This window comes from Canis lupus, chromosome 14, assembly GCF_011100685.1.
Source record: "Canis lupus familiaris isolate Mischka breed German Shepherd chromosome 14, alternate assembly UU_Cfam_GSD_1.0, whole genome shotgun sequence".
Taxonomy (NCBI): Eukaryota; Metazoa; Chordata; class Mammalia; order Carnivora; family Canidae; genus Canis; species Canis lupus.
Window position 1 is genome coordinate 49,230,373 of NC_049235.1, and position 21,855 is coordinate 49,252,227.

At 36.4% G+C, this 21,855-nt stretch overlaps 1 long non-coding RNA gene across 1 annotated transcript in view; it reads left to right on the forward strand.

Moving 5' to 3' along the window:
- The window catches only part of LOC111098830, a 114,150-nt gene that overhangs the window by 43,351 nt on the left and 48,944 nt on the right, over nucleotides 1–21,855 (forward strand). The window contains exon 3 of the long non-coding RNA XR_005369708.1: nucleotides 786–943. This is a non-coding gene — a long non-coding RNA (uncharacterized LOC111098830). The remainder of the gene's footprint in view (nucleotides 1–785; nucleotides 944–21,855) is intronic.

Here is a 21,855-nt window from a genome sequence, read left to right on the forward strand (position 1 = left end):
GAGATGAGGGTTATTATACTATGGAATTTGATTCTGATTTTAGCTGCATTGTTGATAAGAAGTGTATTGTGACTTGAAATAAATACACAGAAAATAATTCCCTCTCTCAGATGTAGGTGCATTTCAATACATGATTGTTCATCACTTAGGGGTTAAATTAGAAAATTATGAAGACCAACATGAAATTTTAAGGTATTCAATTTACATTAATAGATATCTAAATGAACCATAGAATTAGCCTTAAAACATATAGTCCAATTCACACTCATTATTTTAAAAGTTAGTTATGCTATAGAAGCTTTGTATATAGTATTTTGTTATATAAGTAAGATTTAAAAAAAAGATTCTTTGTCCTTAGCCCTGCAAATTTACAATTGCCCTTTGGTACTTCACCTGTACTACTTTCACATTCTCCCCTTCCCTTCTTGACTTTTCCACTCTTGAATGGTAGAAACTGAATTGTGGGGCTAGAAAGGACCCTAAAGGTTACCTTATCAATTTGGACATTTTACAACTGAGAACATAACTCTAGAGACATGAGTGACTTGCTTAAGGTCACACAATTATTGGCAGAATTTTATTAAAAACACAAGTCTCCTAACTGTCTGTAAAGAGTTTCTTCCACCTCTATATATTTAAGGTAATTTAAGAGCAGAGAGCAACAGGAAAAATTATCAAGGAGTAAAGCAATGGAGGATGAGAGGATTTTGGAAATACTGTGGCCTAAAGGAGGCACGATTCTCAGTCACCTACTTTCATATCTAACAGAGTTTATCATTTGTTAGAGGAAGAAAGATGTGCATGCCCTGGGGTTTGAAAATACGAGCACAAGCGAAGATATAATTTTGATGGACAGTGCTGGTGAGGACCGTCTCCCCTCTGGGTGAGCAGAACACCTGAGAACCAAGGTCACAGAACCTGGAGAAAGGACTATAATAAAGAGGTGAGTTAAAGGGATGCTAGGAAATTGCAAAAAAAAGAAAAAGAAAGAAAGAAAAAGAAAGAAAGAAAGAAAGAAAGAAAGAAAGAAAGAAAGAAAGAAAGAAAGAAAGAAAGAAAGAAAGAAAGAAGAGAAAGAAAGAAAGAAAGAAAGAAAGCAGGCAGGCATGGCAGTAGCAGGAACAATGTTAATAGTAGGAAAAGAGGTATGTAGAGTTAAAAGTATTAATTAAGATAGACAGAGGGTCATTTTGTAGTAAAAAAATGACTAAATGAACAATTTAAGAAGATTCTGAAACACCAAACAAAAGTACCCAAATATCTCTTAATATTCTAAATATAGAAAGCAGTATCTATTCAATATGCAAGGATAAATTACAGAACTACAATTATAATGAGAGACCTTAATACCCACTTTTAGAATAATATATAGGAGAATTGAACAATGATGTCAACACATTTTCTTGTGTAGAGAGATACAAACAAAAATAATAATTCAGAAACATATCCCTTGAATATAGAATATAAATTATTTTCTATGTCCATGGAAACTTTAAGAAAATGGATAATGTAATTGACCACAAAGCAAATTTTAATGAAATTTTAAAAGCAAAATTTTGGGACTTCTGGATGGCTCAGTCAGTTAAATGTCTGACTCTTGATTTCAGCTCATGCCATGACCCTGGGGTCATGAGATTGAGCTTGATGGTGCTCAGCTGGGAGTATGCTTAAGATTCTCTCTCTCCCTCTCCCTCTGCTCTTCCCCACACTGTCTCTCTTTCTCTCTCAAATAGATAAATAAGTCTTTTTTAAAAAGCATATTTACAGACTACTCTCTTTGACCATATTTTTAAAAAGTAGAAATAATGAAATGATGATCCTCTTTTTTTCCTTTCTTTTTTAAAGATTTTATTTATTTACTCATGAGAGACACATAGAGATAGTCAGAGACATAGGCAGAGGTAGAAGCAGGCTCCCTTCAGGAAGCCCAATACGGGGGATCCCTGGGTGGCGCAGCGGTTTGGCGCCTGCCTTTGGCCCAGGGCGCGATCCTGGAGACCCGGGATCGAATCCCACGTCGGGCTCCCGGTGCATGGAGCCTGCTTCTCCCTCTCCCTCTGCCTGTGTCTCTGCCTCTCTCTCTCTCTCTCTCTGTGACTATCATGAATAAATTAAAAAAAAAAAAAAGGTTTAAAAAAAAAAAAAAAAGGAAGCCCAATACGGGACTCTATCCCAGGACCCTGAGATCACGACCTGAACCAAAGGCAGATGCTCAACCACTGAGCCACCCAAGTGCCCCCTCTTTTTTCTCTTTAATGCCAAAATAGTAGCTACTTAGAAAATAAGAATACATTCCTGGTTAGCTCATGGATTGAAACCACATGAAAACTGAAAGTAGACTCTCCGAAAACACTAAAAAAAGATGAATATCAGAACCCATAGAACATAGGAAAAAGAGAAAATGTAGTCTTAAAACCCTTTTGATAAGTGGTACAGTAAGAGCAAAAGAGAATGAGACATTCTTGAAAATCCAAAAAGAAAAAATTGATTTCTCAGCAAAGTGAACATTACCAAAATGGATAACAAAGTACAGAACTAAAATCGAATGCTTATGACCAAAGCAATAAGAAAGGCGATCCCATATAAAAGAGGCGTTATGAAGCCTGTGCTTTGCTAGTGGAAGTGTAACATGATGTAGGCACTGTGGAAAACAGCATGGTGTTTTATAAATTAATTAAACATAAGCCATATGATCCAAGCAATCCCACTATCGGGTATATGCCCCAAAGAATTGAAAGCAAGAACCCAAATAGATACGTGTACACAGTGTTCATAGCAGCATTATTCAAAATAGCCAGGAGGTGGAAAGAACCCAAGTGTCATCAACAGATCGATGGATCAACTAAATGAAATAAGTTCTGACACTTGCTATATTGTGGTTGAACCTTGAAAATGTGTTAAGTTAAATAAGCCAGCCATAAAAGTATTGCATGATTCCACTAGCATGAGGTACCTAGAGTAGACAAAGAGACAGAAAGTAGAATAAAAGTTACCAGGGGCTGGAGGAAACGTGAAATGTGGGGTGATTGTTTGATGGGTTCAGGGCTTCTGTTTGGGATAATGACAAATTTCTAGAAATGGACAGTGTGATGGTTGCACACTATTGTCAATGTACTTAGTGCCACTGAAAATGGTGTACTTTTTTTTTTTTAAAGATTTTATTTATTTATTCATGATAGTCACAGAGAGAGAGAGAGAGAGAGGCAGAGACACAGGCAGAGGGAGAAGCAGGCTCCATGCACCGGGAGCCCGACTGTGGGATTCGATCCTGGGTCTCCAGGATCGCGCCCTGGGCCAAAGGCAGGCGCCAAACCGCTGCGCCACCCAGGGATCCCGAAAATGGTGTACTTAATGCACATTTAAAATGTTTAACATTGGGGGCAGCCTGGGTGGCTCAGTGGTTTAGCGCTGCCTTCAGCCCAGGGGGTGATCCTGGAGACCCAGGATCGAGTCCCACATCGGGCTCCCTGCATGGAGCCTGCTTCTCCCTCTGCCTGTGTCTCTGCCTCTCTCTCTCTCTCTCTCTCTGTGTGTGTGTGTCTCTCATGAATAAATAAATAAAATCTTTAAAAAATAAATAGAATAAAATGGTTAAGATTGTAAATTTTGTATTATATTGTATATGTGTATTTTACAACACTAAAAACAGACATCGTGACCAGATATTTTCATGAGTTTTAAATAATCTTGAAAGAACAGATATCTCTCATGTTAGTCTATTTACACAATAGAAAAAAAAATGAAAAGTTCTTTAAATTGTTTTTGAAGGCAGTACAACCTTAATTCCCAAATCTGGCAAAGGTATTTCCATCTGGCATCATTTCAAAAGAAGATTTATTAGGCCACCTAGAATTTATATAGAAATTCAAAGGTGGTTCAATATCAAAATCTCATTATAATGTACTTAATTAACACACTAAAGGAGGGGAAAAAGGTTACAATTTCAGCAGAAACTGAAAGCATGTTAGACAAAATTTCAGAGGATATCCTGAATAAAAAATGAATAGAATGAAATTACTTTTAAAACCTTAAAATCAAGGTGCCCAAGTGGCTCAGTTGGTTAGGTGTCTGACTCTAGATTCCAGCTCAAGGTCATGATCTTAGGGTCCTGAGATGGAGCCCCACTTCCGGCTTCTTGCTCAGCTCACTCTCTCTGTCTCTCTCTCTGTCTCTCTCTCTGTCTCTCTCTCTCAAAAAAAAAAAAGTTTACATGTAACTTTGACTCCTCCAAAATATTACTAATAACGTACTGTGGACTGGACATCTTACCAATAACAGTTGATTAACATATGTTTTATATGTTATGTGTATTACATACTCTATACTTACAATAAGTGGGCTAGAGAAGAGAAAACGTTAAGATCATATGGAAGAGAAAATACATTTACAGTATTCTGTTGTAAAAAAATCTGCATATAAGTGGAACCTGTGTTGTTCAAGGGTCAACAGTAGTAGTAAAATCATCAGCTTATAAAACTGTTTGCACAAAGTTATGCATTACAGAATTTCTCAGATGGGCAAAACTACTGAAAGTTGGAAATATACTAAATGTCCATAAACAGGGGAAGGCTTTAAATAAGTATCGGTTCGTCCACAATGTGGAATATTTTGCTATGATGAATCCACTACACATACTCAAAATGAGAACTATACCAGTTGTACTCAAGGCATTTTTAAGTGAGAAAAGCAAGACACAGAGGTGTGTGCATGATCTGATATGAAGTTTATCATTGATCCTAAACTCCCCATTGATGTAAATGTACGTGTGTACACATATGTGTGTGTGTGTGTGTGCGTGTGTGTGTGCAGGTGAAATTCCATGAGACTGACATAAAGCCAGGAACTACAGACACAGGGTTGTTAACATGAGTCATCAGCCTGATTGGGAGAAGGGGCAGTAAATATGGATGAGTTGGAGAGAAATGTTGGAAAGGTGACTTTGGAAGGAAGCAGATAAGGAGCTTTTTGTCTGCACGTCTCTGTGTGTTTTATTTATTGCCACAGGCATGTGCTAGTCTATGTTTGAAAAATGTAGATAAAAAGAGCCAACATTGAGTTGGATGTCTGCCTCCCGAAAGACGTGTCCATTCGGAACATGTGAATGTGGCCTTATCTGGAAAAATCATCATTGCAGGTGAAATTAATTTAAGATCTCCAGACAGGTTCACCCCAGACTAGTGTGGACCTGAAATCCAAGACGGGTATTTTGAGAAGAGAAGAGAAGAGAAGAGAAAGAGAAGAGAAGAGAAGAGAAGAGAAGAGAAGAGAAGAGAAGAGAAGAGAAGAGAAGAGAAGAGAAGAGAAGAGAAGAGAAGAGAAGGGCTGAAGATGCAGGAAGAGGAGAAGGCCATGTAAAGGTTGAGGCAGAGACTGGACTGAGAAGCCACCAGCCAGGAAAAGCCAGGAGCCACCAGAAGCTGAAAGAGCCAAGGAACAGAATCTCTCCAAGAGCTTCTGGAAGGAGTACTGCCCTCCTGACACCCTGACTTCGTGCTTCAGGCCTCGAGAACCAAGAGAATAATTTCCTCTTGGTTTAAGCCATTACGTTTATGTTCATTATGGCAGCCTTGGGAAACACAGATGCTCAACCTCTATTTCGATGGAAATTTTCTGCGAATTCCAATATGTAAAAAAAATGAGAACTGCTCCAGTTTAGGAATGTGACCCTGCACCTCTCCTCCTCCATCTCTGTGTCTCCACTCAAATACCAGGTAAGCTTGGTGCACAGCTTGCAGATCACTGATTTAGTTCCATCTCTTCTGTACAGATAAAAAGAAGCTTGAAGAGGGTTTCCCACTTCTTGGTGAGCCAACCAAACCTTGTATCCCTTTTTTATCTTATCCCTGAGAAGGCTTGGGGTCATTGTGAGTCCCTTATCACAGCCGGGCAGGGTTTATAGTCCGCTCTTCTCTCTGCAGGACTAGGAGAGTGCTGTTTTTTTTTAACTTTTCCCAGATACATTTCACTGCTACACAATCAGGGTTGTAAGGTTTTTAGTAACTTTGAAAAATTCTTTCTGTGTTTCATTTGGAAAGGATTTTGCATAAACCACTGGTTTCTTGCTGAAGATCCTTAGATAAGCATCTTTCACTCACAATATGTATCCCTCATGGATTCTTAATTTTGTGTCTGTGATTCATCATACGACAGAACCAAGTTGAGAATTCCCTTCACATCACTGCATGCAAAAAGTCCCAGGATATAAAAATCCTTGAGAAGGCAGGACACTGGGGGTACAGAAAAGAAGAGCGAAGCTACTGTGAAATCAGCAGAGGGGAAAAAAATGCCAGGGAAATGCAGGTAAGGCTCCATGTCTCCCAGCACGTTGTAGGATTCCTGCAGGATGAGCCAGACATTTTCCTCAACCTACCAAATTCTGTTTTTAGCCCTCCCGAAGGGAGCTTCCTACTTTCCCTCAAAGCATCATTGCAAGGCATATGAGGCTGAAAAGGCTCTGATGAGCTAGATGCAGTGTGGAGATGTGAAAAGGACCATTTTGGGGTGACATTGTAACCATCATTTTATAAAACTTACATGGATATCTTTGAGTGTTTGAGATCAAGATATGTTTGGTGGTGCGTTGAAGAGTTACCTGGAGCTCAAGAAATAATTTGTAGACCTTCTGCTTGACTCTTCAGCAATCACACACAGATATTGTGAAATTTTTGGAAAGCAGGTTTAAAAAAACCATGAGTGCTTACAGATTGGCACAGGGCCCATGGAAAGCCAAGGATGAAGAGACGATGCAAAACCAGGGTGACCAAAACAGAAATAAACACAACAGTGAATGGGGTGGAGCTTTTTTCTATTTATCACAACTAAGGGTTTTATGTATTTATAGTGATAGAGATACAGATGCTATAATTACCCTTAGTAATATGTGTAGTTTTGGGGATATATATATCACATTTGATAGATTGTTTATAATTTTTATTTCATTGAATTAAGTGGGTTCAATTTCTAATCTTGTTAGAGTTCCTACTAGCATAAATATGCCCCCAATAGTGCACAGGACATACCGACACTAAAAAACATTTTTAAAAAATGTATCTGAAATTCACGTTTAACTGGGTGTTCTGTGTTTTAATTTGTTAAATATGTCAAATAGTGTTCTATTTTAAAGACAGAGGGCTTTCTTACTTTTCAGTACCTAGATGATACTGGTGCCAAACTCACCACTTCTAGTCTATAGAAGCCTCAAGGGGTTTTCCCAATTTTTGGCAAATTTATAGAGAACTTACATTCACGGGTCTCTCAGTCTTTGTGTTTCTTCACCCTTGCATATAATGTCTGTCTCACAATTCCTCAAACAGACCCAGCACTCAGCCCTTGTTTCGGGTTTCATGAACAGCCCCTGCACACACTGCCATATGCACATACCAAGAATTTAGTGTTTGTTTGTGATTTGCTGTGATTTGGTGCATCATTGTGAGAGGCAATAACACCATCATACTTTGCTTTCCTCTCCTTTTATCTGCTGTATTCAAATCCCTTCTTCCTGGCGGCCCTCAAAGAGCCACACTCTTCATCGAAATTTGGGGATCAGCTTTTTCTTAGACCTGGATGGTGGGAATTGGGAAGAGAGAAGCGCTCACCTTCTACTCTAAAGAATCAAAACATTTTTCCCAACGGAGGTTGATTTCTCCTGAGGAAGAATTCTGATACCAACTGTGAAAGTAATGCATTTTCTCCATTTATTACATATTTATTATAAGCATAAAAGCAAGTCTACAAGAAAAGTTGGGTTCAGTAGATGTTACATTGGAAAAATCAGTGTGAATTCACGTCCTTAAAAGACTTATTTTCCAGCTCTATCATTATCATAAATGGCGCAACAGCAGGGGCACTACTCTAATTCATTACCAACCCTCATGTTCACCCGTAGCACACAAATCCTGATCCCTGGAGGGTAGTTGCCTCTAAGTTTAGTACAAAGACAAAAGGAGATGGATCCAAAGCAATCTGTTAACCAGAAATCAGAGCTGCCTCTTGAAACATCAGGGGTAGCGTTTCAATGACAAAAGAGCCAGCAAATAATAATAAGAGTAATAATGCTAATGGTTAAATTGGAACAAGCGAAGCCTGCAAAATGCCATGCATTCACAGTTATACTCAAAAGAGAAAACACAAAGTGAGCAAAGATAATAATAATTCTAATACAACAAAAGAGTTATTCCAATAGGGTCTTTATATCTTTACTGCTTTAAATAAGTAGGAGAGTAATGACATGACATTTTATTCTCTTTGTTTAGCATATGCTTCCATATGTCTAGCACATATACTCTTCTGTATAAGAAAGAGGAATTAAAATATATGAATGAATCATTATGACACAGGATTTCCACACAATGAGGTAGATCTGGTCTTAATATGGAAATGACCAGAAAGGAGGTGGGCATACAAAATGCTAAAGGACTTATCAGAATTAACGGCCTTATACAATAATGACTCACCAGGTTATTAAAGTTGATTACAACTATGGCATACAGGCATACACAATGACCATTACAAAACAGGATGTTCCAAAATTATAAATGACCCAACCATTCTGAGAGGGGAAAGCATAGAGATTTAATCCCTCATCTCCTAGGAGATGAAGCCTCTGCTCATTATGAATAAACTCTTATGAATTTTAATGAAATACTAATAAGGAATACACATATTTTCATAATTGAAACAAACCAGGTCAATGTATCATAATGCCAAGGCACTGGCATAAGGACCTCCAGCTGTGAGTAAAGAAAGATAAGTTTTCAAAAATTAAAATTTACTTTAAAGACAGGGATACATGGATCTCAGGATATAATGAGTGAAAGATTTTTGGTTTTTTGGTTTGGGTTTTTTGTTTGTGTTTGTTTGTTTGTTTGTTTGTTTAGAGAGAGAGAAAGGGAGCTCTCAGGTATAGGGACAGAGAGAGAATCTTAAGCAGGCTCCATCCCCAGTGCGGAGCCTGATGTAGGGCTTGATCTCACAATCCTGAGATCAGGACCTGGGCCCCGTTGGACACTTAATAGAGTGAGCCATCCAGGTGCCCTATGAGTGAAAGTTTTATATAAAACGGCAGTTGGGGATCCCTGGGTGGCACAGCGGTTTGGCGCCTGCCTTTGGCCCAGGGTGTGATCCTGGAGACCCGGGATCGAATCCCACGTCGGGCTCCTGGTGCATGGAGCCTGCTTCTCCCTCTGCCTGTGTCTCTGCCTCTCTCTCTCTCTCTCTGTGACTATCACAAATAAATAAAAATTAAAAAAAATAATAAAACGGCAGTTGGTCTATTGCAGAGGCTTAAGTTTGCTTTACCTTGGACCATGCTACCAAGTTCCATAACCACAAACATAAGTGAAACAGCCAACAACCTGGGTTCTAGTATTCTAAGTAGGCACTGTTTTTCATTTAGATCTGGAAAAAAAAATTAATTTCTGGAAAGGTTGTAAACATTGGTACAGAAAGCTTAGGAAGGTATACAAATTAGAACCCTGTGAAGAAATGTAAAAGTATGAGTTTAAGTTTCATTCATGGTATTAGTTCTTTTGGTACCAGTGTGATTCTAAGGTATTAAAAAGTTAGAGTATCATTGACTGTGTTTGTTTATGTTTTATTTGCTTTTTAGGATAATTAAAGTATTCAAAATAATCAGTCACAATGAATTGCTAAATGCCATTTAAATTGTTTAAAGGAATTTAATTAATCAACTTTACAGTTAATAACTAAATATCTACAAAAATCGATCTTCCAAGTTTTGCTTTTTAGTTATGTGGATTTAATGAATTAAGCATTGAGTAAAAGGAATCATTATATTGAACCAAAATGAATCTTGAGATATAATTTTAGAACAATTTTATTTTCATCTTTTGCTGTTTTTGTTTTTGTTTTTTTTTCCCCAAATCTGTCTTATAGGGCCAGTTCTTCTTTTGTCTCTGTTGAAAACAAGGGCCAGGTCTGTGGTTCTTCTACTAATGGTGGCCTTAAGTTCAGACACAGTACCTAGTTAATATTAAAATGTCCATTCCCGTGTACTAATCAAAATTCTAAACTTAAATTTGAGATTTCTCCCTATTTCTAACTTGATCCAGCTGCGGGGTGGAAGCCTACAGTTGGGAAAAGATGTGGTCAGTTGGTTCCCTAGCACTTCCATTTTTCATCTCCTTTTCCTTCCCCTGATCTAGCTAACTGTATTTGTGACCACCTTGCAGTCCGGGTATAGGAAGGCAGGAGAAGAATGAAGGTGGAAGAGTTCTTATTAGCTGGTACCATGCTCTCTGGGATTATTAGGAAGTTAAAGTGGGTTCTTTCCTTTTACTTTAGAAACTGTTCCCTAGCCCGATTACGTTCATTCGGGAAATCTTATGTAAGTTGTGCCAAGTGCATCTCTGTTTTGGACAGTCGTTCACTGCTTTCTCAGCCCTTTAAAATTTCTTGATACCTTCACACTCTCTGTCACTGTCAACTACCATGTGCTTCTTTTTGGGTGGGACTGGAGATGACCCCACACTAGGTCTATTGTGTGTGTTCCCTCATCTGGTCTATGACTGAATCTGGATTTATAAGCTAGGGCCAACTCTTTTAATTCATTGTCAAAACAGCAAGCTACCTTCTGTCTCACCCTTTAGCTTTTTAAAAAATATTTTATTTATTTATTTGAGAGAGAGAGCACACAAGCTGGGGGGAGGAACAGAATGAGAGGGAATAGCAGGCTCCTCACTGAGCAGGGAGCCCAATGATATGGGGCTCGATTTCAGGACCCCCAGATCATGACCTGAGCCGAAGGCAGATGCTTAACTGACCATGCCTCTCATGCACCCCTAGATCTTCTAAGTGTAAGGTAGATGCTTGTGCATTGTGTCTCTAAACTGGGTGTGACACCTGTAAAATTCTCCCAGTAGTCTTGACAATCGCTCATTAGATTCTCAGTACTCCTGCCAACATGTGGGACTGGTGGCACAGCTCTCCCCAGAGAAATCTCCTTCCAAATTCTCTTTAAATATGTAAATCTTAAATTCTTCTGGTGAACTCATGGTTAAACCACATGTGAATAGTTTCCAAAAACCTCCTTTTTGAATTTTGTATATGGTCTAGTGCCTCCTATGGAATACAAAACCTATTATATTATTTGGCTTCTGCCAAACTTCAATTTTAATATGTAGTAATTAATATAAAGTACAAATTTAGTGAGTGTTCTCCCCGCATAAAATCTCCTCTTCATCAGAAATTCTTTGAACATTTGTAATGATCTGAGTTAAAGGACTCTTTGGATATCACAGACATCTGCCAACAGCCACATGAACTGGGTGGATACCCAAAATGAGAACTACGGTCAAGATTAGGGGAACATCAAGCAATTTAGCAGCTCTACTTAGTGAGCAGTGCTTGAATTAGACTTTTTCCTAATGTTCCATTAGCATGGTCTTTTATGTTTCCAATTAAGTTATTAGTGCTGGGAGATCAAGTGAGAGCTACTTAAGAGCCTTTCATTGATGGCGAGATCATAGGTGTTGGTTGTTAATTAACAGCACAGGAGTACTCTTGTCTCCTTAGGTCTGTAATGGAAATCTCGGCTTGAAACCTTAGCACCTTTACTACTAGAAAGGAACCCTGAGGTATCAGGTGATTTTTTTTTCAATATTCAAAAGCATTTATGGGCACCAACTAGATTTTTTTCCCTTGAAGATGACATTAAGCCAGTGTTTAATAACCTTTATTTCAGAATCACCCTGGGTTTTTTTTTTTTTTTTAATTAAAATGAAGATTTTTTTTTAGCTCTCATCCCACACGAATATGATTCAGAACTTTGATGGGCCCCAGGTATCAGCATTTTATTTATTTTTTTTTTGAGGGGTATCAGCATTTTAAATAAGGATTGCAGGTCATCTATGAAACACACTTTAACCTAGAAATCTTTCATGGAAAGTCCATCAACTTAAAGAGGTTAGACAAACCACCTCCCATTCCCCTGGTCACAACTACATGAGATCGCCTGAAAAAAACTCCTCTACTTGGTCAGTTTAACTCTATCCAGACAGTAATTTGTCACTGAGAACTCTTTTCTGTGTTCAGCGTTAGAGCAGAAATCAACCCCAACGCAGTGATTCTCAAAGTGCCCCTGCCTGAAAACACCACTTTAAGTTATCCTCTCTGGGCAATTGGAAAAGGAAGATAAGTTTTAGAAAATCATTTATCATCTTTTCTGACTTTACTCTCAGATTTCATTGATGTTTCTGTTTTGTTTAATATTAGCCATGACAGGTAAGTTTTGCAGATATAATTGTTCATAGAGCCTGTGTTGAAGTCCATAGTATCATGGGAAAAAGACTGGATACACCAACCATTACCCTATTGCCTTCAGTCTGCAGGGGAATCGATGGTAGGTGAATTCCACAATGTCTTTATCTTCTGGAACATAGATGCTAGTAGCTTTGACTTCTTTTTCATCACTTTGACAGTCTGCTGTGGACTGTGTGGCAACTTTCAGCTCAATGATGTCAAACAGAAACTGCTGTGAAGGGACTTAGTATAATCTGGTATCTAGTCAGTCTCAGAGACCCATCCTATTGCCACAAAATGAGCCCTTTATTTGGATATCTTCCATTGTATGTTTCCTGCTTTTGTAATCTATTCTAACCAATACTTTATCTACCACACTTGGATGCATTGTGTTCTTCCTCAGATTTCCTAGGCACTGCCTCCTACCCAAACCTCCAGCTTCTCTTCCACCTCAGTCACATCCTCTTTGGACAGAAGCTAAGGTCCACTCAGTTCTATTCCCTAAAGCAGGAGGATCAGTCTGTTGGTCAGTCACTTACTCCGGGAGAGCTAGGCCTTTCTACTTGACCAGACTGCACAACCAGAATGGCCTGCCAAACTGACCAGACACATATGCAGAGTTTCTCACTCCTCTTGTTACATCAGAACTTGGTGAAACACCACACTACCAGGGTAGGCTCTGACATTCTGAGCAGCTGTGGAAGGCGTTGCCAGATAATAGGTACAGAGTACATAGAAGTTAATGCCCCAAGAGGTGACCACTGGGAAGCAAATCCAGAGGGAGCAGGCACATAAATTTCTTCACTTCCTTACCTTCAACTACTATCAACTACTTCAAGGCACAGTTTCTCTTTACATCTGGTCCAGAGAAGACTCATTGCCTAAGTGGCTGGACCTGTGATCATGCTGCCCCCTCTGGTTTGTGGGAAAATGATAGCAACATGTAAAGTCTCACCTCACATTAGTTTGTAGCCTTTCTTGCTCCATTTTTCTTTTTTACCATCATCACTGCTTTATTTTGTACCTCTCAAGTAAAGCATCACCACTTAAATTCTTGCATCAGGCTCCACTTTCTAGAGAACCTTGGCTGTTTGGCAATTATAATAGCCTGGGCCTTTGGAGTAGATTAAATACTTTCTATAGCACTTACGGTGTTTTCTGATTTACAGCCCAATTAAGCAAAGGCAAACCTTTGAATATCTACTTTGTCTTTAAAAAAACAAAAAACAAAACAAAACAAAAAACAGAACAGGGACACCTGGGTGGCTCAATGGTTTAGCATCTGCTTTGGCTCAGGGTGTAATCCCGGGGTCCCAAGATCCCACATCAGTCTCCCTGCAGGAAGACTGCTTCTCCCTCTGCCTATGTCTCTGTGTGTATGTGTGTGTGTGTGTGTGTGTCTCATGAATGAATAAATAAAATCTTTAAAAAATCTTTAAAAATTAAAAAATATAAAAACAGCACTAAATGCAATATGGAGACAGACACACACACATACACACGTGAATTTATTTCTAATCATGAAACACACTGACTTAAATACTTAATTTGTTTTTTAAAAAATACCTAATTTCTTGAATGTCATTATTCATAAGCAGGGAAATGTGTCCCCTAAATGGCAAATATTATAAGGTCCTTTATTTGTGTACCAGTGTTTCGTTTCCAGTAAATGATTTTGTCATATTCTTGTGCTGTCCTTGCTGCTCCCCACACCATAGAAAGGTAAAGGTACTTACCTTATGGCTCTCCCTTCTTCTCCTGACTGAAATCTCACATAAAATGTTCTCCTTTGCATTGGCAATAAGGGCAATTGAGCAACCAACAAGTTATAAACCTGATTTTCTCCTTAAATAGAACTATGTTTTTTTAGAATTGCAACTGATGGACCTAACAGAATACAATAGCGGCTTTCAAAAGAATTTTTTTTCTGAAGGGCTTCTGGAGCATAAGAAATCAAATGACCTTTTACCACAAGGAAAGTGATTTTTTAGGCAAAAGGTCAAAGGCTGGGAGAGGAGTCATTCTGCGCTGTAGCTATTTACATTGAACCTGACCTGTAGCTACAAGATTGCACTGATGAATAATGTCTTTTCTACTGCTCTTTACCCCTTACAAACATTTGTCATTTTTAAGTAAATTGCATCTTCATTCCCACTGAGAATCAATGAAAATATGGGTATTGATCTACTATAATGGTTGAATTTGATTGCTCTATTTTATAATCATTCCCATAATAGTGTTTTTAGAGAAAATAGTAAATTAGCTTTCATTTTCTTTCAGTTTTGAAGCTGAAACAGGCCAATAAAAAGCTAAGTGACAGAATTTGACAGTCTGGGTTTGCACATTTCAACTTTCAAATTATCACAAACAACAAGAGCAGGGTTTCTTCTGGCCTTATATGCACTGACATAGAGACACACATACACACATTATATTTGTTCTTATAGAAACTTGTCACCTGTTGTTTTTATAGATCTCCCAATAGGGAAAAACCTAGTTGGAGGTACTAAACTAATTAGATCCCCAGGGCTTTCCTAGATTCCTTTCCTGGTATACTGATAGTTACATTCTTGTTTGCTTTCTGAAAATTGAAAACCTGGGTTGGGTTTTTACCTGTTTACTTTTTAAAAACTTTGTCATGTTAAACAAAGATTTTGGTTTTTATATTTTAGGAAATAAATTTATTTTGCATGATTATTTTTTCTTGAGTAAAGTAATTTAGCCATTTATTTATTTATTTTTTAATTTTGCCATTTAATAGGATATATAATATCTAGCTCTAGCATGATTTTAATTTTTCCCATTAAAAACTTGTCTAAAAAATAAATAAAAAATAAAAACTTGTCTAAAAATCTGCCAAATTTGCCCATATCTAAACTGGCTGCACATCTCATAGAGAGATCTCTCTATTTAAATACACAATTCAAATAATTGGAACACATGGGATAGAAACTAAAACTATTACATTTTTAAAACTTATGTCATCCCATTTCATAAAATGAGCCCAATTTCTAAAGTAAAACCAGAGAAAGATACTGTATTAAAAGTTTGAAAGTTGGCTCTGCTATGAGGACAGCATTTTTTAATAAAACTAAAAGAATGATGTAAAAAATACACTACCAAAGAAAGACATGGTATATGAAATAGAGATTATCTCCTTTTATTACTGGTTTCTGCTAGAGAAAACTTTAATAAAGGAGATGTTTACCTCCCTGAAAATGGGATGAATCCCTGCAACTAACTAATGAAAAAAAATAAAAAGAGGAAGCTACTGTTATTATATTTCCTTCTTAAAGTAGAACAACTTGCCCTTTGGTTTTTAGGCAAGGTGCTTTGAAACCTTGGATAATAGAACATTCTGTCCATAGATGATTTTGTCCATAGATGATTCTCTAGTAAGCTCTTTGGAAAATACTTATAGAGACCATCTTGAGTACCACTACTTCTCACATCACTAAGATCAGGAAAAAAAAAATCACTATATTTTAGACATGACAGTCTCATAAACTCATATCTTATGAGTTATTTAGAAAATCTAATATATCTAAAATGTAAGTTATTTAACAACATAAATAAGATAAATAACATTCCTAAGATGAAGTAAGAGCTGCAGACTTAGTTCATTTTTTCATTATCCAAATACTTGCATGATTTTATAGTGAAATATTAATAAATTCAGTGTCACTTTTAAGAGGCTGCAGTATGATAGGCTACCATATTCAATGTCCAAGGTATGCTATTCATTAATTGCTTACAATTAATGAATTATCATTAAATTGAGTAATTGAACATACTTAGATAAGCTACTCCTTGGCAAGCCCCTCTCATGTGCAGTATCATTTTTACCGGTTAAATAGAACCTTCTTAACTGCTTTGAAAATCAATTTTATTAAAAAGCATCAAATAATTGATTGTTTTTATTTGCTGCTAGTGTATTAATAGACTCTGAACCCAAATAATTACTGAGGTTCATTTGATATGGTTTAAAAAAGGCTCTGATGGTAAATATCTAGTGGTTGGAATTTTTTGCTCAGATTCTGATAGTAACATTCTCTTTCCACTCCCTTTTGCTCTATCAGCCATTTAAATAATGGAAATATTGGGTAGAGTGAACAAAAATAGTTGGATATTCATATTCTGATGTTTTCAATGCATGTATTGCTTTAGTTATTACTACTTCCACCATTTGTATATGTGTATAAGCTGTATATGTGTATAAGCTGCTATAAGCTGTATATGAGGACCCTATATATTTGATGTAATTTAGACTTGTATGTTACTTGATTTTGAAACTTTCAAATGACTAAAATAAACATTTTTTACTATTTGCATTTTTTGGTTGATGTGATACATGTATGTAAGGTAAATGTTACCATCCTACAAAATATTTATAGTCCCAAATCTGAATACATGTTGTCATTTGAACTATCAGATGTAGTTCACTACCATTAAATGTAATCATTACCATTGAATTATAATGGTTGAAGTAATGATATGACTCAAAACAAGAATATAAAATCAGCACAGATGAATACAAGATCCTATAAAAATACTCTGAGGCCTATTTAATATCTCTATAGTAAAAGAGGTACTTCCAATTCTCCAGAAAAGGAAAGACCATTCAGCAATGATACCCTAATAACTGATTAATTGTTCGGTTAAACAAACAAAAAAAAAGAGTGATGTGCTCCTATCTTGGTATTCTATACCACAGTAAGTTAAACATTTAAACATAAAAATGAAATTAAGAACTGGAAGAAAATGGAATTGAATATGTTACCTGAACACATATTTGAAAAGGCCTTTCTAAGCCTAGCACCAAATGAACAAGTAAAACTTGAAAACTTTTCTGAAAACTTTATAAACGATATTAAAAATACAAAACAAAGAAGGGAAAATTAGCAAAATAGATCTAAGACAAACACTAAATTTCCTGAATATGCAAACAGCTCTTATAAATCACTAAAAACAGGGGTGCTTGGATGGCTCAGTCGGTTAAGGGTCAGACTTGATTTTAGCTTAGATCATGATATCAGGGTCCTGAGATATCAGGGAACTCCTCATGGGCCTCTGTGCTCAATGGGGAGTCTACTTGAGATTTTCTCTCTCCCTTTCCCTCAGTTCCTGGCCCCCTCCCTGTGTGGGTGTGCACACATGTTTTCTCTCTTTCTTAAATAAATAAATAAATATTTTAAAATATCATTAAAAAATAAATCATTAAGAACAATGAAAAAACCATATTAGGAAAAGGTCAAAGAATATGAAGAATAGTTGAAGAAAAGAAGAAATGCAAAAGACCAATTAACTTAGGTAAAGAAGTCCAAGTTTGTTAGTGGTCAAAGAAATGCAAAGTAAAATGCTCAAATGTCATTATGTCTTACTAAATTTGCAAAGCCCTTCCACTTACTTTTTTTTTGTTTTAATTTTAATTTTTTTACTTTTTTACTCTTTTTTTTAACAAATGTACACTACTGGTAGGAATAAAAATTGGTATCACATTTCCAATGGGTGATTTGACATTATCTTTTAAAAAACAAAAACATCATTTAAGTGAAAACAGAAACTATATGTTAATTAATGTTTATGCCAGGTATATATAATGAACAGCTGATCCTCATATTTTTATATATTTCCAAAGTTTTACAATGAATATGTTTTCTGTTTATAATGGGGGAAAGAAAGATTAATATTTAAGGTATTTTAAGGGATCATAAATAGCTTCAGTGTCAAAATCCCCAGAATATAAATACATCAATTTCTTTTCTGACATCATTTTAAATTGTTTCTCCAAATCTTGATACATAAATCCATTGAAGTTAAAACAAATATTCTGGATAAAAACATATGGATGCTTTTGGATCTATTTGACATATTTAGGCAGACATGAAGATGCTTCTGATAAGGACTTGAGATATAAAGTACAATGTCTTGCTTTACAAACTCTACTACCTAATTTATTACGTGTTTCAGTTGTTCAAATTTGGTTAAATATTTTGTGAAATTTTAAAAATATTTCCAACCTCCAGGCTGTTGTTCCCCCTGATTCAGTTTTATGCATCTGGCCCCTGGAAAATACTTTCTTATTTGTTAAGTCCAGCTGGTAAACCTTCTTATTTCAGACACATCATCTCTTCACTCAACTTGAATTGGCTACTTCTTCTCTTTTTAGTTTATATGAGAGTCTCCTACTAAATGGTAAGCTCAAAGAAGGCACGAAATAGATCAGATTCATCACTCCTGCTGCAGGAACTGGCATAGTATCTGGTAAATAGTCAAATGAATATTGGTTGAATGAGTTCATAAAAATACTGCATCAAGCTCACATCTAGGGATTTTGAAGGCTGTTGGCTGGATCAGTAGAATATGAGAAATGATGAGAAGACAATTACAAATTTTCAGACCTTTGATAATTTGATAATTATCAAATTAAAATTAAATTTCATAATTTACTCTAGAGTATCAGAAATACCATAGATAAGCTATAAGTTCAGGAGTATGAATTAATAATCAAAATTTTAAAGGAAACTCTGAATAACGTGGAAATAGATTATGATTAAAGTATATTAAGTGGTAGCATAAGTGAAACATGTTAAGATTTAAAGTAAAGAAGAACTGAAATAAAGATAGATTTAAAAACCTCATTCTGTCAGACCAAAAGTGCCCATCTATAGACCACTGCTCCCTTCATAGTTCTTTTTTAGAAATTAGACAGTAAATCTGATTGTTCTGGTAGTCATGGCTTTTAGTATATTTCTCCAATTACTAAGCTTAATGATGAACTTCTGAGTGTTCTGATTTGTAATCCTTGGATTTTTACTAAATACCTCTTCAGATTTGTCATAATTAATTTGCAGTATTGAATTAGTACCATTTCTTAATGAATTCTTTGCTCTAAATTATACTAATAGAATCACTAAAATTATATCAGTGTGCAGAAGAATGCCACATTTGCTGAACTAATTCTGATGTTTTCAATAAACCTCGCTGGACTTGCCTTAAATTGGATATCTAATAATGGGAGGCAATGTTCAATCACTTTCATGTATTCATACCTACTGTGTTAATCTTCATAGACTACTATAATAAAATACCATGGGCTGGGTGGCTTAAACAACAGAAATTTATTTTCTCTTGATTCTGGAGGCCAAAAGCTTATAAGCTTAAGATGTTAATAAGGTTGGTGTCTGTTGGTCTTCTCTTCTTGGCTGCCTTCCCAATGTGTCCTCATATGGCCTTTTCTTTGTGTTTGAGCTCTTGTGTCTCTTCTTCTTCTTATAAATATGCCAGTTCCATTGGATAAGGCCTTATTCTTATGGCCTCATTTAACCTTAATTACCTCCCTAAAGGCTCTATCTCCAAATATTGGGAGTTATGGATTCAACTATGACTTTGGGGGACGACAGTTCAGTCCATAACACCTGCTGACCACGAAAGCCTTATGGGTTTCTTGGTTTGACTTAAGACAGATTTCTTGTCTTCAAGCCCTGACCTCCCTTTTCTTAGAGCATTTATGTTAGAAACTTGCAATTTTATGAATCTTTCTCTAGTGCTTTGAGATGTGCATCTTTTAAAAAGCCTCTTGCCAGTTTTATGGATCCAGAAATGTCTTTCTCAGGGACCTGGGAGCCATCCTTTGAAGTTTAATAATCAAAGAAGACAATGTCTTTATCTCCCAGTTTCTATGGAAAAGTAGGAGCCTAACTTCAGGGGATACCTTGCTCCAAGTTGTAAAATTATCTATCACAAAGACAGAAGAAAATTTACTTTTCCTTTGTGTAAAACCAATTAGTCAGCATAGATCTGCTTACAATCGCCCTTGCCCCAGTGCACCATCCCTGTAGACATGTTTCTAAATGTTTAGGAGTACCTCTCAGTCAATGTTTGCTTACTATTTATCAACATAGCTACCATTGTTTTTATTCCTTGTTTGCTCTTGAATCTTCAACTTTTAGCAGAAATACTCTTCCATCCTAGATATAGTGTTTAGACCTACTTTTAGTAAGGGTGGTAAGTAATTTCAGTTTTTGTTTATCTGAAAATGTTTTCATTTCATCCTCATTCTTAAAAAAGTGTTCTACTGGGTGTGGAATTCTATGCCAACAGTTATTTTTCTCTCAGCCTCTCAGTTGGCTGTATTTATAGGGGTCTGTTTCTGGACTCTTTATTTTGTTCTATTGATCTTTTTGTTGCTTCTTTCACCAAAGCCACACTGTCTTGATTACTGCAGCTTTATATTACATCTTGGGGTCTAACTTTTTTCTTTTCTAATACTGTGTTGGATATTCTGAGTCTTTTGCCCCTTCATATAAGTTTTAGAATTAGTTTGTCAATATCACATAAATAACTTTCTGGATTTTGATTAGGATTGCATTGTATATATAGATCAAAGTGGAAAGAACTGACATTATGACAATATTGAGTGTACCTATCCATAAACATGGAATAGCTCTCCATTTACTTAGTTCTTTTTACAATTTAATTTATCAGAGTTTTGTAATTTTTTTCACATAGATCTTGTACATATTTTGTTAGATTTATATCTAAGTATTCCATTTTTGAGGTGCTAATATAAATGGTATTGGGTTTTTTTAATTTTTTTTATTTTTGGTATTGGTTTTTAATTTTAGATCTCATTTATTCATTGTTGATGTGTAGAATAGTGATTGACTTTTGTATACCAACCTGGTACTCTGCAACTTTGTCATAAACACTTATGAGTCCCAGGAAATTTTTGTCTATTCTTTCAGATTTTCTACATAGATGATCATGTCCTCTATGAACAAAGGCAGTTTTATTTTTTTCTTTTCAATGTATGTAGCATTTATTTCCTTCTTATCTCATGCATTATCTAAGACTTGCAGTAGGATGTTGAAAAGGAGTGGTTAGATGGAGCATCCTTGCCTTGTTCTTGATCTTAGTGGGAAGGCTTCTGATTTCTCACCATTAAGTATAATGTTAGCCATAGATTATTTAAGGATTTTCTTTATTAAGTTGAGAAAGTTCCCCTCTATTCCTAGTTTACTGAGAGTTTTTATTATGGAGATTAGCTTTCAAGATTTTGAATCTATACCCTCCAAATGGTAGTTAGATATGGGAATATCAAATTTGGATTTACTCTTGGAAGTTGTTAGCAATAGATAACATTTAGAATCAAGGCTGAGGGGATCCCTGGGTGGCGCAGCGGTTTAGCGCCTGCCTTTGGCACAGGGTGCGATCCTGGAGACCCGGGATGGAATCCCACATCGGGCTCCCGGTGCATGGAGCCTGCTTCTCCCTCTGCCTGTGTCTCTGCCTCTCTCTCTCTCTCTCTCTCTCTCACTGTGTGCCTATCATTAAAAAAAAAAAAATAGAATCAAGGCTGAGGATGTAATTATCTAGAGAATGGATACAGAGCAGTGAATGAGAACTATAGGGTAGTGTTTAAGAGCTCTGTATTAGTAAAAGTAGAAGAGACTATGTGAGATAATAAATGACTACCCAATTAAAATTTCAAGTTTAGTTCTCACTAAAAATCTTTTGTAGGTTGACAGAAGCTTTCCTCCATCTGATGACTCTGAGATCTATCCCTTCTGCATCTTATGACACTGCCATCTCATA